At 47.5% G+C, this 18,856-nt stretch overlaps 1 long non-coding RNA gene across 1 annotated transcript; it reads right to left on the bottom strand.

The window, feature by feature from the left end:
* Positions 1-213: 213 nt before the first annotated feature.
* LOC119965611 lies at positions 214-7,987 on the bottom strand. The gene is made up of 2 exons (XR_005460566.1): positions 7,729-7,987; positions 214-609 (listed from the first exon to the last, which is right to left on the bottom strand). It is a non-coding gene; the product is annotated as an uncharacterized LOC119965611 (long non-coding RNA).
* Positions 7,988-18,856: the final 10,869 nt, after the last annotated feature.

Genomic DNA, 18,856 nt, shown 5'->3' with positions numbered 1-18,856 from the left:
GGCGCCGATGCTAGCCCCTCACTGGTACCGGAATCGGTGAGGGGTATGTGCCAATTTTACCGTCGCGAATCACCTCCGGATACTCCACTTAGCCTCAGGAACAGAGAATTCCGCACATAATTTTAAAAATGTATTATGACACCCTGGGCTAGGGCACAGTTAGTTCCAGCCCCTCAGGCCCCAGAATCCCAACACAAGTGAATTAACCAATAATTTGTGTAAAATTCCTGAAACCATTGGCCCTTTTATTTTGTCACCAGGTTTGTACGTTGAACACAATGCCTATCTATTTATGACAAATAAATTTGAAATATGCAGTAATTACAACGGAATAATGATCAGCTAACATTCAACCCCCTTTTTAACCATCCCACCCTCTACCCACACACATGTAACAGAAAAACACAAAGGGATGGGGAGGGGTAAAATAATAGGGATTAATATAAAAAGAAAGATGAGAATCCTTGCTTCCAATTTTGAAGACTTTGCACCAGGCTGTCCTCCCAGGGCGCTGAGTGATCAAAGCCATCGGTGTTCTGTTAGCATTAATCTTCTGGCAGCAATATTCATTCAGTACTCCCAGTCAGGAGGATTCCTCTTGAGAGGCACCTTTAGATAGATAGAGATAGAGAAAGATAGAGAAATACAGCACAGAACAGGCCCTTTGGCCCACGATGTTGCGCCAAACTTTTGTCCAAGGTTAATCATAGAATTTTGGACAATTTTTCATGGCCAATCCACCCAACCTGCACATCTTTGGACTGTGGGAGGAAACCGGAGTACCCGGAGGAAACCCATGCAGTCACGGGGAGGATGTGCAGACTCCACACAGACAGCGACCCAAGTCGAAATCGAACTTGGGACCCTGGAGCTGTGAAGCAATTGTGCTATCCACAATACTACCGTGCTGCCCTTAAGAAGTTAACCTACACTCCATTATTCTACCCTAATCCATGTACCTATCCAAAAGCCGCTTGAAGGTCCCTGTGCTCCTTCTCCCGGCTTACAAGCAGAAACTCAAGCGGGGGAATCCAGCTAAGAAGGTTGTGCAGTGCTGGTCTGAGGAGACAGAAGAACTCTTACGTGACTGCTTAGAGACAGTGGACTGGTCCATATTTAAGAACTCAGCGACTAACTTAAATGAGTATGTCACCACCGTCACAGACTTCATCAGCAAATGTGTGGACGACTGCGTGCCAAAGAAAGCAGTACGTATGTTCCCCAACCGGAAACCATGGCTCAACCGCGAGATTGACTCCCTACTGAAGGACAGATCTGAGGCGTTCAAGGCAGACGACCCTGTCCTATACAAGAAATCCAGGTACGACCTCCGCAAAGCCATCCGAGATGCCAAGAGAGAATATCAAACTAAGCTAGAGTCACAGACAGACTCTCGGCGGTTGTGGCAAGGAGTAAGCAACATAACGGGCTACAAAGCGAAGCCGAGCAGTATCTCTGGCAGCAGTGCACCCCTCCCCGATGAACTTAACGCATTCTATGCTCGGTTTGAGCAGGTAACCAACAACCCGCTATCGAGTGCCCCAGCAACCCATAATTCACCCATACCCACCATCACAGTTTCCGAAGTCAGATCGGCCTTCCTGAAAGTGAACCCACGGAAGGCGATGGGCCCGGACGGGATCCCTGGTCGTGCACTCAGAACCTGCGCGGACCAGCTGGCAGAGGTTTTCACAGACATCTTTAACCTATCCCTACTCCACTCCGAGGTCCCCACCTGCTTCAAGAAGACCACCATCATACAGGTACCAAAGAAGAACCAGGCAACGTGCCTCAATGACTACCGCCCGGCGTCAGTTGTAATGAAGTGCTTTGAGAGGCTGATCATGAAGCGCATCACCTCCATACTCCCGGAACGCCTTGACCCACTTCAATTCGCATACCGTCGCAACCGGTCCACAGCAGACGCCATTTCCCTGGCCCTACACTCATCCCTAGAGCATCTCGAAAACAAGGACTCCTACATCAGACTCTTATTTATTGACTACAGCTCCGCCTTCAACACCATAATCCCAGCCAAGCTCATATCAAAGCTCCAAAACCTAGGACTTGGCTCTCCACTCTGCAACTGGATCCTTGACTTTCTGACCAACAGACCACAGTCAGTAAGAATGAACACCAACACCTCCTCCACAATAGTCCTCAACACCGGTGCCCCGCAAGGCTGCGTACTTAGCCCCCTACTCTACTCCCTGTACACACACGACTGCATGGCAAAACTTGGTTCCAACTCCATCTACAAGTTTGCTGACGATACGACCATAGTGGGCCGGATCTCGAACAACGACGAGTCTGAATACAGGAGGGAGATAGAGAACTTAGTGGAGTGGTGCAACGACAACAATCTCTCCCTTAATGCCAGCAAAACTAAAGAACTGGTCATCGACTTCAGGAAGCATAGTACTGTACACACCCCTGTCAGCATCAACGGAGCCGAGGTAGAGATGGTGAGCAGTTTCAAATTCCTAGGGGTGCACATCACCAAAAATCTATCCTGGTCCACTCATGTCGACGCTATCACCAAGAAAGCACAACAGCGCCTTTACTTCCTCAGGAAACTAAGGAAATTTGGCAAGTCCACATTAACCCTTACCAACTTTTACAGATGCACTATAGAGAGCATCCTCTCGGGCTGCATCACAGCCTGGTATGGCAACTGCTCGGCCCAGGACCGCAAGGAACTTCAGAGAGTCGTGAATACCGCCCAGTCCATCACACGAACCTGCCTCCCATCCATTGATTCCATCTACACCTCCCGCTGCCGGGGGAAAGCAGGCAGCATAATCAAGGATCCCTCCCACCCGGCTTACTCACTTTTCCAACTTCTTCCATCGGGCAGGAGATTCAGAAGTCTGAGAACACGGACGAACAGACTCAAAAGCAGCTTCTTCCCCACTGTCACCAGACTCCTAAATGACCCTTTTATGGACTGTCCTCATTAACACTACACCCTGTCTGCTTCATCCGATGCCAATGCTTATGTAGTTACATTGTATATCTTGTGTTGCCCTATTATGTATTCTCATGTATTTTCTTGAATTCTGTTCAATTCCCTTTTCTTCCCATGTACTGAATGATCTGTTGAGCTGCTTGCAGAAAAATACTTTTCACTGTACCTCGGTACACGTGACAATAAACAAATCCAATCCAATCCAATCCTAACTTTTCCGACTCAACTACTTCCACAGGCAGTGCATTCCATGCCCCCACTGCTCTCTGGGTAAAGAACCTACCTCTGACATCCCCTCTATATCTTCCACCATTTATCTTAAATTTATGTCCCCTTGTAATGGTGTGTTCCACCCGGGGAAAAAGTCTCTGACTGTCTACTCTATCTATTCCCCTAATCATCTTATAAACCTCTATCAAGTCGCCCCTCCTCCTTCTCCGTTCTAATGAGAAAAGGCCTAGCACCCTCAACCTTTCCTCGTATGACCTACTCTCCATTCCAGACAACATCCTGGTAAATCTCCTTTGCACCTTTTCCAAAGCTTCCACATCCTTCCTAAAATGAGGTGACCAGAACTGCACACAGTACTCCAAATGTGGCCTGACCAAGGTTTTGTACAGCTGCATCATCACCTCACGGCTCTTAAATTCAATCCCTCTGCTAATGAACGCTAGCACACCATAGGCCTTCTTCACAGCTCTATCCACTTGAGTGGCAACTTTCAAAGATCTATGAACATAGACCCCAAGATCTCTCTGCTCCTCCACATTACCAAGAACCCTACCATTAACCCTATATTCCGCAATCATATTTGTCCTTCCAAAATGGACAACCTCACACTTGTCAGGGTTAAACTCCATCTGCCACTTCTCAGCCCAGCTCTGCATTCTATCTATGTCTCTTTGAAGCCGACAACAGCCCTCCTCACTATCCACAACTCCACCAATCTTCGTATCATCTGCAAATTTACTGACCCACCCTTCAACTCCCTCATCCAAGTCGTTAATGAAAATCACAAACAGCAGAGGACCCAAAACTGATCCCTGCGGTACGCCACTGATAACTGGGCTCCAGGCTGAATATTTGCCATCCACCACCATTCTCTGTCTTCTATCGGTTAGCCAGTTTGTTATCCAACTGGCCAAATTTCCCACTATCCCATGCCTCCTTACTTTCTGCATAAGCCTACCATGGGGAACCTTATCAAATGCCTTACTAAAATCCATGTACACTACATCCACTGCTTTACCTTCATCCACATGCTTGGTCACCTCCTCAAAGAAGTCAATAAGACTTGTAAGGCAAGACCTACCCCTCACAAATCCGTGCTGACTATCCCTAATCAAGCAATGCCTTTCCAGATGCTCAGAAATCCTATCCCTCAGTACCCTTTCCATTACTTTGCCTACCACCGAAGTAAGACTAACTGGCCTGTAATTCCCAGGGTTATCCCTATTCCCTTTTTTGAACAGGGGCATGACATTCGCCACTCTCCAATCCTCTGGTACCACCCCTGTTGACAGCGAGGATGAAAAGATCATTGCCAACGGCTCTGCAATTTCATTTCTTGCTTCCCATAGAATCCTTGGATATATCCCGTCAGGCCCGGGGGACTTGTCTATCCTCAAGTTTTTCAAGACGCGCAACACATCTTCCTTCCTGACAAGTATCTCCTCAAGCTTATCAGTCTGCTTCACGCTGTCCTCTCCAACAATATGACCCCTCTTGTTTGTAAATACTGAAGAAAAATACTTGTTCAAGACCTCGCCTATCTCTTCAGACTCAATACACAATCTCCCGCTACTGTCCTTAATCGGACCTACCCTCGCTCTAGTCATTCTCATATTTCTCACATATGTGTAAAAGGCCTTGGGGTTTTCCTTGATCCTACCCGCCAAAGATTTTTCATGCCCTCTCTTAGCTCTCCTAATCCCTTTCTTCAGTTCCCTCCTGGCTATCTTGTATCCCTCCAGCGCCCTGTCTGAACCTTGTTTCTTCAGCCTTACATTAGTCTCCTTCTTCCTCTTAACAAGACATTCAACCTCTCTTGTCAACCATGGTTCCCTCACTCGACCATCTCTTCCCTGCCTGACAGGGACATACATATCAAAGACACGCAGTACCTGTTCCTTGAACAAGTTCCACATTTCACTTGTGTCCTTCCCTGACAGCCTATGTTCCCAACTTCTGCACTTCAATTCTTGTCTGACAGCATTGTATTTACCCTTCCCCCAATTATAAACCTTGCCCTGTTGCACGCACCTATCCCTCTCCATAACTAAAGTGAAAGTCACAGAATTGTGGTCACTACCTCCAAAATGCTCCCCTACTAACAAATCTATCACCTGCCCTGGTTCATTACCGAGTACTAAATCCAATATGGCCTCCCCTCTGGTCGGACAATCTACATACTGTGTTAGAAAAGCTTCCTGGACACACTGCACAAACACTACCCCATCCAAACTATTTGATCTAAAGAGTTTCCACTCAATGTTTGGGAAGTTGAAGTCACCCATGATTACTACCCTGTGACTTCTGCACCTTTCCAAAATATGTTTCCCAATCTGTTCCTCCACATCTCTGCTGCTATTGGGGGGCCTATAGAAAACTCCCAACAAGGTGACTGCTCCTTTCCTATTTCTGACTTCAACCCATATTACCTCAGTAGGCAGATCCCCCTCGAACTGCCTTTCTGCAGCTGTTATACAATCTCTAATTAACAATGCCACCCCCCACTTCTTTTACCATCCTCCCTAATCTTGTTGAAACATCTATAACCAGGGACCTCCAACAACCATTTCTGTCCCTCTTCTATCCAAGTTTCCGTGATGGCCACCACATCGTAGTCCCAAGTACCGATCCATGCCTTAAGTTCACCAACCTTATTCCTGATGGATGCTTCTTGCATTAAAGTATACACACTTCAACCCATCTCCTTGTCTGCAAGTACTCTCCTTTGTCATTGTTACCTTCCCCACTGCATCACTACATGCTTTGGCGTCCTGACTATCATCTTCCTTAGTTGCTGGATTACAGATCCGGTTCCCATTCCCCTGCCACGTTAGTTTAAACCCTCCTGAAGAGTACTAGAAAACCTCCCCCCCAGGATATTGGTGCCCCTCTGGTTCAGATGCAACCCGTCCTGCTTGTACAGGTCCCACCTTCCCCAGAATGCGCTCCAATTATCCAAATACCTGAAGCCCTCCCTCCTACACCATTCCTGCTACCACGTGTTCAACTGCACTCTCTCCCTATTCCTAGCCTCGCTATCACGTGGCACTGGCATCAAACCAGAGATGACAACTCTGTCTGCCCTGGCCTTTAACTTCCAGCCTAACTCCCTAAACTTGTTTATTACCTCCACACCCTTTTTCCTACCTACATCGTTGGTACCAATGTGCACCACGACTTCTGGCTGCTCACCCTCCCCCTTCAGGATCCTGAAGACACGATCCGAGACATCCCTGGCCCTGGCACCCGGGAGGCAACATACCTTTCGGGAGTCTCGCTCGCGACCACAGAATCTCCTATCTGTTCCCCTAACCATTGAATCTCCTATTACTATTGCTTTTCTATGCTCCCCCCTTCCCTTCTGAGCCCCAGAGCCAGACTCAGTGCCAGAGACCTGGCCGCTGGGGCCTTCCCCCGGTAGGTCATGCCCCCCAACAGCATTCAAAACGGTATACTTGTTTTGAAGGGGAACGGCCACGAGGGATCCCTGCACTGTCTGCCTGTTAGTTTTCTTTCCCCTGACTGTAACCCAGCTACTCTTGTCCAGTACCTTTGGTGTGGCTACCTCCCTGTAACTCTTCTCTATGACCCCCTCTGCCTCCCGGATGATCCGAAGTTCATCCAGCTCCAGCTCCAGTACCTTAACATGGTTTCTGAGGAGCTGGAGTTGGGTGCACTTCCCGCAGGTATAGTCAGCAGGGACACCAGTGGTATCCCTCACCACCCACATCCTACAGGAGGAGCATGCAACTGCCCTAGCCTCCATCCCCTCTTACTTTACAGAATTAGCTGCCCCTTGGACCAACTGGACCTCCGCCCTCCGACTCTACTTCCAGTCAGCTGTACTCTAAACTCCTGGCTCCCTTCACGCTCTTTGATAAATATAGGAAATGAAATGTAAGGAGCACCTTACTCCCTCCTCACCTAACTCCCTCAGTCACCAAACTCTCACTGTAGCACTCAAATGCCACAAGCTCAGCACTCCTTCAGTCACCAAACTCTCACTGTAGCACTCAAATGCCACAAGCTCAGCACTCCCTCAGTCACCAAACTCTCACTGTAGCACTCAAATGCCACAAGCTCAGCACTCCCTCAGTCACCAAACTCTCACTGTAGCACTCAAATGCCACAAGCTCAGCACTCAGTGCAAACAAAGTCTGCACTGTAACTAGCTCCTATTTATACTGTGACTCTAGCTTCTGAAAACTGGCCTAATGCAATTAACTAATTAACAAGCTCCAGCTGCAAGTAAGTCCAAGTAGAACCTTGTTTAAAGCTGATTCAAAATTCACCTTCTTATAGACCAAACAGCAACTTTTAAGTTAATGAACTAAATAAAAGAAATACTAGACTTTAAATAAAAATGAACCCTTATACTCCCTCAATCACCAAACTCTCACTGTAGCACTCAAATGCCACAAGTTCAGCACTCCAGTGCAAACCTTTATTAGAACATAGAACATTAACCTGAGCCTTCACTGAAAGAATCGGCCTGAAGCCTGTTTTTTTCTTAAGGCTATTTGTCTCACCTTAAACCAGCTCTAGCCTGGGCTTTAATCTTAATTGGTTTCCAAATTCACCAAAATGACCTCCAACCTTACTGAGGAAAGAACAGAGTCCCCACACAGGATTTGGATAGAGTTTTTAGCATCTTAGAGAGAGAAAATCAGAGAAGCAGCTCCGAGCTCTGATCTCAGAATGATACTGGAGAGAGATAAATTTCAGGGAAATCAAAACCAATCAGCGCAGGCAGTTGGCAAAGCCCAGCAATCTGTGCCAGTCCATTGGCTTCCAGCCAAATCCATCAAGCTGAGTCAGCACTGATGTTAGTCAAATCCTTCTGGAATCTGCTGGTTTGAAATACAGACAGCTTCCCACAGGCTGCTTTGTCTGGCGGTCACAGGTCAATCTTCAGTTTACCCAACCCAGGCTTCTGTTCGAATTAAAGGTAAACCATTAATCATCCATGGATAAAAATTGTAATAGCAAAGATAACAGAAATTAAAAGGAGAAACAGGGAACAAACCGGGTTTAAACAGGAGGATCCTTACAAGTGAAAGAACAAATAAGTCGTAAGTGAAATCCACGAATGAAGAAAGACATAAGAGATCAACTGAGGGTTAGGAAAGATACTTACAGTAAGTGCATAGACTGAAAAAGAGTATGCGATAAGAGAAAATATGAAAAGATTGGGAAAGAAGGCAAAAAAGAAATTAGGTAGGCAAAGAATTATGAAATTATATTATCAAAGAACATAAAACAAAATGTAAAAGATTTCAACCAAGAAAGGAAGGCTGTGATGAGAATTGGACTATTAATGGTAGACATTACAACACAGCGCATAACGATTGTGAAATTGCAGAAATATAAAATAATTTTTCTGCTTTGGTATTTACCAGAGAGATAGGACAGGTGGACGTGACATAAATGGTGAGATGAGTAATGAATAATAAGATAAGTACACATAAAATGAATCAAAGAAACAAACTCAAAGTGGATAAAGGCTCTCTATGTATAGATTGTATTCACATATTTTTAAAGAATCTAGGGAAGAGATATCACAGGCATTACTACTCGTATTAAATCATTCATTTGAAACAGGTCTAGTGCCAGAGGACAGACTCATAACTCATGCAGTTCTTATATATTTTTTTTTTAAAATTTAGTGTATCCAATTAATTTTTTTCCAATTAAGGGGCAATTTTTAGTGTGGCCAATCCACCTACTCTGCACATCTTTGGGTTGTGGGGGTGAAACCCACGCAAACACGGGGAGAATGTGCAAACTCCACACGGACAGTGACCCAGAGCCGGGATCGAACCTGGGACCTCGGCGCCGTGAGGCAACAGGGCTAACCCACTGCGCCACCGTGCTGCCCCGCAGTTCTTATATTTGAGAAGAGGGTTAGAAAATGTCCAGGGAGAATAGACCAGTCAGCCTAACAGCAACAGTCGGAAAGATAAGGAAATCCTCAAAGGCTATTTTGACTTGGGAGAGATTCTCTTCACTGAGGCTGCACTTAGGGGGATTTCCTGATGCCAGGGTGGCACTGCCCTGGTGGCTGGATGCCAGGGGGAGCGCCAATGTGCCACCCTGCCCTGTCCCTGACCACACAAGGGTCTCCAATGTTTGTGTGGACCAGTACTAAATGGTGCCCTGGTAAGGTCCTCCAGGTGCGTCCATTGAGTCTCGGGCACTGAGAGAATCTGGTGAATGTATATTTAAATGAGTCGTACAGCTCATTGAAACCTGCTGCCCTGGACCACACCCAGTGAGAGCAAGATCCAGATCGTGACGTCTCACGGGATTCCATTGAATCTTGCGAGACATTTGAGCATCGCAAATCTCGTGAGAGGCCTCTTGTGAGATTCAACAGCCTCGTCCCGACACCACGTCAGGCTCGACGATGCCACTGAATAATGCCACTCATAATAACAAATTCTCATTAAGCCATATCGGCACTCATATTAGCAGACATTGTAAATGGTTCCCTCTCCTCAAACAGTGCTGCTTCTTTCAAAATTGCCTTCTTCGCTACCCCTGTTTTAAAAAAAACACCTTCAACTCCTGTGTACTCCAATCTCCTTTTCACTTTCCTTGACAGTATTGCAGTCTTGATCCACCTTTACTGCACTTCTTTGTTCCATCTCTGCCGCTGTGCCAAAACCAAAGTTACAAATTCTATGTTACTGTGGTATTCCTCCACTCCTTCTCTCCGACCACTCTGCATTGACATTGTTGACCAACGCATCTCCTCCAATGCCCACCTTAGTGAATAATTACCAGAAAATACTTTCTTCAAAAAAAAAGCGAAAGGATGATCGAATAAATATTTTCAAATGGTGAAATGGTTGTACAGTGTGGATATAAAGAAGTGCGGCTTGATTCTCTGTTTCAGCAACTAAGTATTTACGCCAACGGAGCATTTGTGGTCTTTCACGACCAAGATTTCTGCGTGAAACCCTCACCGCTTCCAGGACCAGTGAGGGCTAGCAGCAGCGTTGGGTGAAACTCCCGGCTCCCGTGCCAAAAACGGCCGGGTCCCTGGCCGCGCATACTAACAGCTGACGACCTGCAGTGGACGCGCCGTACAACAAGTCAGCGGCCATGCGTGAACCCGACACCACAGCCCACCACCTTGGCTACCCGCCGCCGCCCCCCACCAGTCCCCCCAGCTCTCAGTGAAGCCCCCCCTTGACCAGTGAAACGGATCTCAGCCGAGTGTGGCGTCGTTGGACACAGTCCGCAGCCGCCACACCGCATTCACGAATGGCTGAGACCGCACAGGTCCTGCGCCATCGGGAACTCAGCCCATCGGGGCGGAGCATCGTGGGAGGGCTGGCCAAGGTCACGCCAATGCCATTGCAAAGGCACGAGACACGCGACAACGCCATCTCCAAGGGGGCGGAACATAGCTGACCTGATTCAAACCGGCGGTGGCCCCGATTTGGGTGTCGGAGTCAATTCTCCGCCGGTCGTCGATTACGATATCGGCATCGGGCAATAGAGGATCCAGCCCGTGGTTTCTACATTTGGAGTATTTCTAAACTAGGGTCATAAATATAAAATAGTCACTAATAAATCATTCAAGGAATTTAGGAGAAGCTTATTTACTCATATAGTTAGAATATAAACATTGCTATGGAGTAGTTGATGTGCTGAGCATGGAAGCATTTCAGAAGGAGGTATACAAGTGCTTGAAAAATAAAGGAATAGAAGGAAAGCTGATTTGGGTAGATGAAGTAGGGTGGGAAAAAGCTCAATGTTGCACAGACCATTTGGACCAAATTCCCTGTTTCCATTGTGTAATTTCCATTGAATTCTATGAATAACCTACTCTTTGTTCCACTTTAACTAATCCAACCATAGCCAGGGTAACTCCAACAATGGCTTGACCTTTCACCCTGCATTGCCTCTTCCTCATCAACATGCTCCCACTTAGCCACATCATCCACATCCCACTTTTACATTGAGATCGAAATAATAACGAGGCTTAGATCTAACTCTCCATCATTTACTTCCCTGGAACCCACCACTGCCACTGTCTTGCTTTTTACTTTTTGACCAAATTAATTTATTGGATATGGCATAATTTCCTCCAAATAGATTTCCTCCAAAAAAACAGAAGACTATGTATCCCAGACATCAAATCCATCCCCCTCCCTGGCCATTCCTCCAGGCTAAACCAGGGGCGCAATTCTCCCATCGGGAGACTAAGTCCCGACGCCGGAGTGAAAACCAGAGTGTTTCACTCCGGCGTCGGAGGCCGCTCCCTGCCACCTATTCTCCCACCCCCAGGGGGCTAGGAGCGGCGCCGAGTCATTTACGCCGCGTGCGTAAATGATGCGGCCGGCGCCGCGTAAATGACATCACCCACGCATGTGCAGGTTAGACGGCACCAACCCGCGCACACGCGGTTGCCGTCCTCCCTGCGGCCGCCCCACAAGAAATGTCGGATGGATCTTGCGGGGCGGCGGAGGAAAGGAGGTTCTCCTTCAGAGAGGCCGGCCCGCCGATCGGTGGGCACTGATCGCGGGCCAGATCCCTTTTGAGGCCCCCCGGGGAGCAGGATCCCCCCTCCCTCCCCCCACAGGCTACATCCCCCAGAATTCCCATGCTGTTTCGGCCAGCAGCGACCAGGTGTGGATGGCGCTGACGGGAACCTGTCATGTTGGGCAGGCCGCTCGGCCCATCCGGGCCAGAGAATCACCGCTCGGCCATTACAAACGGCGAGTGGCGATTCTCCCAGCGTCCAGCCGTGAATTTTGCCGCGCCTGTTTGGGGGTTGGTGGGAGAATCGCGTACAGGTGCCGGGGCAGCGTGGCGGGACTTGCTCGGCACCCCGGCGATTCTCCCACCCGGCATGGGGGGGGGGGGGGAATTCCTAATTCCGCCCCAGAATTTTTATAATCTTTGATTCCTATTTGACCCCACTCTTTTAGGATAAGATTCCAAGAGCATACAGAGTCAAAAATAAATATCTTCACACTGATTAAAAGAAGGCATAGTTTTTACTTGTGTGCAATATTACTAAAAATATTATGTGAAGGATTAAAAAGCCAGGATCACAGAATCTATATTTCAAAGAAATGCGATCAGCTTCGGCACCAGACAGGCCTTCTGTGAAGGACTTTACAAGGTGGAATCACTAAATGGCAAAATTGAGTCCCAGTTGGTAATTGGTTACATGGCCAAATCTGCTGTCGTTTATTCAATACTAATGGATGACATTGACCTGATATCATAAAAAGAGATGGAGTCATCTATTGCCTTTTGCTACTGCATAACTTTAAAACAGTTATTATCCTCTTTTTATTGGAAACCTATGGAACTGGAACATCAGTTTCAATTTTGCAAATAGCATCTGAGCCAGTTCTGTTTTTCAGTTTGTTCTAATGAAGCGGAAGCCAAGCTAAGTTGATGCTACGATACGGTAAATTTCTGACTAAAATCTACAGGGAAAACAAATCGTACAAATATCATTTTGTGCAACCAATAGAGAATTAGGAGATTAGAATGGTGGTGAAAATTCATTGAGGTAACTTTACCGTTCATCGTCAGGCGAATAAAAAGTAAAAACAACATTTCAGCTGCCTGTTTTACAGTGCAACATTTTCCAGTGGAATCCAAAATCACATGGGGTGAAATTCGCATGGGGCAGATTCTCCATCACACATTTTCACCTGTTGTTTAACGTATTTGGTGCCGACACTGTCAAGAACAGTTTGTTATTCATTTATCTTTATCCATTTGTTGTTTCAGTGCCAGTCTTAGTTTAGAAACAGTATACCCTCTTTAACCAGCACTGCCACCCTGTCATGTGCGAGTACCTTTAAGAAATGAATGTGTAGCAAATAGCTGTATGGGTGTACCTTTAAGAAATGTGTGGTCATCAAATAACTGCAGTGATGTCAGTGTGTGGGTGGAGCTGAGCTGTGACTCTGCTTTTACTTTTGCTTTGAGCAAAAGTTGGTGTGTGTCTGTGTGTTTTCGTTTCGTTTTCTGAGTTGAAGAAGCTGCAGTCACAGCAAGAAGATGCATTTATCTCTCTCTGCAATCTAAAGACTGTCTCCATATCATTTGAGGATTTCAACGTAATACCTGTTTCTGTAGATAATTTAAACCTGCTGTGTTTCTGACAAAAGGGTATTTTGGAGTTATGGATGTTGTTGAGAAAGTTATGAAGGGTTACTTATAGAATATTGTATCTATGGGGATTATTGGTGTTGATAGTTGTTAAGATGTTTACTGTGGGTTTAGAAAGTGTCAACTGGGTCCATAAATAAACATGGTTTTGTTTTAAAAGTACTTTAGATCTATGTTGCCACACCTGTAAAGTATCTCCATAACCACAATCTATTAAAAGTGGTGGGTCAGGTGAGCTCCATGATACACTTTGGTGTTCTCTAAACCCTGGCCCATAACACACTCCACCACCTTTTCCTTTTTCCGCACACACACTTATCCAAGCCAACAAGATGGCACTGGTTGCACTGGAGCACGCCCATACAGCTGATGGGTCGGCTGGGGGGTGTAGCCATCTGTAGCCAAGAAGCAAAAGATCGCAAATATGGAATCATAAAGGTGAGAAGCCATCATCATTCCTCCACACCTGGCAACGTAAAAGCAGACACCCTAGCAAAAGCAGGCTCACGACATGGCCACTTTTGGCAACCCCCCCCAAGAGTGCTCCAGTACACGCGGTCCAGGTCTCACAAACAAATATTCAAGATTTGGCACAGGCGCAGAAGGAAAACGACACGCTTAAGGAAATTTCCCATCTCCCTATGATAGGTTCAAAGACACTTTAACGGTACACGAGGGAATCATATTGAAGAATGGTATTTATGTGGTCCCCAGGAACCAGATTGTTTGTCAAATCCATGATGGACACAGACACCAGGGGATAGAATCCACCCTTGCCCACCTCAGACCTCGCTGCTGGTGGCCCGATTTAAAAACTGATGTAATCCACTACATTGAAAATTGTTTAATTTGCGCCCAGAACAACCCAGACAGATACGCAAAGAAAGGTCAGCTAAGACACACCCGCCCTGTTAATGGCCCTTGGACAAACTTACAATTAGATTACATTGGTCCTCTCCCCCCCTGCAGAAATGGATTTAAATATGTGTTGGTCGTGATCGACACCTTCACAAAATGGGGAGAAGCATTTCCTTCCAGGACAAACATGGCTAAAGCGACAGCAAAAATTCTAACCCAGCAAATATTTACTACATGGGGACTCCTCCGTAGTATTGAGTCGGACCAAGGTTCGCACTTCACAGGAAGAGTAATGAAAAACGTCCTAACAATTTTCGGAATTAAACGGAAGTTTCACATTGCCTATCACCCACAATCCAACAGCATTGTGGAACGCATGAACGAACCCTAAAGGCAACACTTAGGAAGATGGTGCAACAGCACAATACAACATGGGACACAGTCCTCCCATTTGCACTGATGTTTATTAGAAACACGGTGTCGAGTTCGACAGGATACACCCCCCACACCCTCATGACCGGACGACCCATGAACAAACCAGGCCCCAGTCACTACAGCCCCAGTGACACCGACCACGATATGTTCCACCCCTCAGAGACCATGGGCGGAATTATGCGACTCCCCCTCCCCCGATAATCGGCGGAGGCGGGAATCACGCTGCGCTAGTCGGCGGGCCCCCCCTTGCCGGTCGCCGTGCCCCCCGCGGCGATGCTCCGGCCTGCGATGTGCCGAAGTCCCGCCGCTGTCAGGCCTCTCCCGACAGCGTGGTTTAAACCACCTCTGTGCCGGCGAGATTGGCAGCACGAGCGGGCCCCCGGGGGTCCTGGGAGGGGGCGCGGGGCGGTCAGACCCTGGGGGTGCCCCCACGGTGGCCTGGCCCGCGATCGGGGCCCACCGATCGGTGGGCGGGCCAGTGCCGTGGGGGCACTCTTTTTCTTCCACCACCGCCACGGACTCCACCATGGCGGAATAGACCCCCTCCACCGCGCATGCGCCGGTGGTGATGTCAGCGGCCGCTGACGCTCCGGCGCATGCGCGGAATCACGCTGACCGGCGAACACCTTTCGGCCAGCCCCGATTCTGGGCGGAGTCTTTGGCGCCAGTTTTGGCGCCAATCGGCAGAGGGGGAGCCACTCCAGCACGGGCCTAGCCCCTAAAGGTGCGGAGAATTCCGCACCTTTTGGGGAGGCCCGACACCGGAGTGGTCTACGCCGGGATCCCCCGCCCCGCCAGGTAGGGGAGAATTTTGCCCCATTTATTTGCCACTACCAGAACCTGACCCACCACCTGACGATAGCGATTATTTGTTTGGACTTGATTTGGCCAGCCCCACAGTCACCGCACTTACCCACGAAAAAGGGGTCCAACAAGTTATGGAGAATATTAAAGCAGCACAGCTGCCTGCAGCTGTTCAACTAGGCACTAGGAGAAAGCAGAGTACGGCCTGCTTTGATAAAACAGTACACCCGGTAGAATATACAGTTGGACAGAAAGTCATGGTCTCCCTGTACAATCTTAGTTCATTCCTCTCCCCCACATTTGCAGGACCCTACTCAATTTCTGATAAAGTAAGCCCCTCAGTTTTTAAGATTATGTATCCAAATGGAAAGTCAGGATGGTTTCATATAAACCAACTTAAGGTTTATGGAACTCAGTGCAGCCACTCACACCACATTTCACTGGCAATAGCCGACGACTACGACCTGACCACTGGCGACCCAATCCAACCCTCCCCCAGCCAGGACAGCATGTCCACATATACGACTTGACTCCACCCCCAGAGATGAGTTTTCATCTCACACTTGATTCGGCCGCCAGCGATAGCGATAGCGACAGCGACAGCGACCAATGGCAAAACAAACCAGGCCCCAGTCACTACAGCCCCAGTGACACCGACCACGATATGTTTGGCCCTTCAGAGACCATTTATTTGCCACGACCAGAACCTGACCCACCGCCCGACGATAGCGATCAGACAGGATAAGAAACAATGGCACCGCGATAATTCTTATCGACTGATAAGAAACAACAAAATGGATCCCACATCAGCCCACGCTGCCATGGCACAGAAACTCCAGTCACGGGTTTGGCAACCGGGAGATTGTGATGACTCAGAGTCTGACTCCCACCATGTTAACCCCTTTATGACCCTTTTTCGGAATGGAACCCTGAGGTGTCCAGATGATGAGTGAAAGGAACCAATTGAGATTTACGGTGTCCTATTCCCTGATGGAGCCTGCCCACTTTCTTTCTTTAGTTTATTTTTTTAATGTTGAATGTTTGTCTCTTATACGACTTATTGTGTCGATCTCACCAAATTTCTTGATGCAATCACAACTACTCTTTTGACGCCACATGGTAGTTAAAGGAACAAGTTTGTTGGAAGTCCATAGATATTCAAATTCTTTCCATTCTTGTAAGGTCACCCAGGCAGTGGAGTATCGGCACTGATCCCCACCCTGCCTGAGGATCCTCTATGTATTTGGTCAGCCAAGCTCGGGTAGTGGAGCAACGGCACTGATCACCGCCCTACCCGGGAATTCCACCCATTCTTGCCCTGCCGTGGCTCATAAGCACCCCATTCGGAAGGTTCTTTTTGAAACTCTTTTACTGGCCTTTTAAAGTGTGGTTTAAAGAATGCACTTTTTGTTTGCTTTCTGGCGACCCTTCGGTCACTAACCCCCACCTGCTATTTACATGTTCAAACACTTGATTGAAATGAATTTGCTGCTGGAAAAAAGCTACCTCAACACTGGAAGGAGAAATTGTCCGCCCACTCAGCCCATCAAACATAGGCTGCGAGATTGCGTGCACTGTGACAGAATTTCTTTCTCGGATGTCTTGTCTCCCAAATGATTGGTTTGAAAAAAACATGAGGGAGTCAAATATGGTGACGATTCTAAATGGGAAATTGATGTTAAGGACAAACAGACAGACAAACGAGATATTAAACAACAAGATAAGAACAGATATTATGCTTGTACCCCCAGGAATATACAAATATATCAGGAGACAGAGGAAGACAAAGACAAAATGAAGGCGGACCTGATGACCGTCGTTGGATCACTACAGTTGTGCGCGGTATCAGCCCCTATATAATTCACCACGCAGGCCCTAAACATGACCATCCAACACAATACCCCTAGCCTGGACACTACACCACATATAGAAACAGCCACTGATACGCCGACATGGTGCGAAAATATCATAAAATGGTATTCCCTTTCTTACACGGTAGAAGCCCTATTGAGGGGTAGCAGGGTAGCATGGTGGTTAGCATAAATGCTTCACAGCTCCAGGGTCCCAGGTTCGATTCCCGGCTGGGTCACTGTCTGTGTGGAGTCTGCACGTCCTCCCCCTGTGTGCGTGGGTTTCCTCCGGGTGCTCCGGTTTCCTCCCACAGTCCAAAGATGTGCGGGTTAGGTGGATTGGCCATGCTAAATTGCCCGTAGTGTTAAAAGTAGGGTTAAGGGGGAGGTTGTTCAGTTACCGGTATAGGGTGGATACGTGGGTTTGAGTAGGGTGATCATGGCTCGGCACAACATTGAGGGCCGAAGGGCCTGTTCTGTGCTGTACTGTTCTATGTTCTATGATTATAGCAATACTTTGCAGTGTCGTACAGACACTCAGACTTTGGAAATGGCAAAGGAGAGCCTCCCTTCCCCCAGTATACACACGCAGAGCCCCTTTTCTCGGACTTCAACAGACACCACACTCTTTTTGAACCCTTTTTCTCTCTAATAAATTCCGCGGTTTTAATAAACTTACGTTCTCTGTAAATGGTATAAGTGTTAAGTAGAAATGTGATGCTGCTATTGTTTATTTTATACTGCAATATAAGTTCTTTCGTTATTAGCTAGCGGCATAAGTGTAGTTTAGGTAAGGACAGTTAGAGGTTCCCCTTTGTGTAAAGAAATTGAAATGTATGAGTGAATGTTATAGTGCCCCCTTAGAATTTTTAGAAATGTGTGTTGTATTAAAAAATACTTAGGTAAATGTTCCAATCCATAGGACAGAGTAGGTTAGAACCTGTCCTTGATTAAGGGTATCCGGCACACCAGAGAACAGAAGAAGATTCAGCAGCGTGATCCATCACGCTTCGCGTTTAGGATCAAGAGGACGGACTGCAGCCATCTGGGATGGCCACTTACAACAAAAAACATGGGCGTTCGCAAAGCATGTAGGGAAATGTGGACAATATAAGATTCAGGCAGGCACAGAGCCTGAATGTATATTTGGGAGCAGAGAATCCAGACAGCATCGAAACCCCCAGCCGATTAGCATTTTAATGGCCCATCTCCGTAAAACAAAGGACTGATACTCAGGTAACTGATACAATTCCACACACACAATTCCACACACATCGGCGTCACTCCCTTTACTCAGGAAGCATAAACAGCAAGGTCAATGACCGCTTAGGACATGCCCAGCCATCAAGGCACCGACCCCTGTATTGGCTCGATCGAAGGCAGTGATCGAGAACTGCCCAATTAATTGGGTCCTAACCTAAGGACCGCCCAAAAGAGCGCGAAACCCCCAAGGATAAAGAGAGACACTGCCATGTGTTCGACCTCTTTTGGACCTGGCGCTCCGGCAACGTCCATCTCCAACTGCAGCACCACGACCAGAAGCAAGTGCAAGTTCAACGCTCGC

The sequence above is a fragment of the Scyliorhinus canicula genome, chromosome 5 (genome assembly GCF_902713615.1).
Source record: "Scyliorhinus canicula chromosome 5, sScyCan1.1, whole genome shotgun sequence".
NCBI classification, from domain to species: Eukaryota; Metazoa; Chordata; class Chondrichthyes; order Carcharhiniformes; family Scyliorhinidae; genus Scyliorhinus; species Scyliorhinus canicula.
Note: the sequence above shows the minus strand (reverse complement) of the source record. Positions and strands in the feature narration are given on the sequence as shown.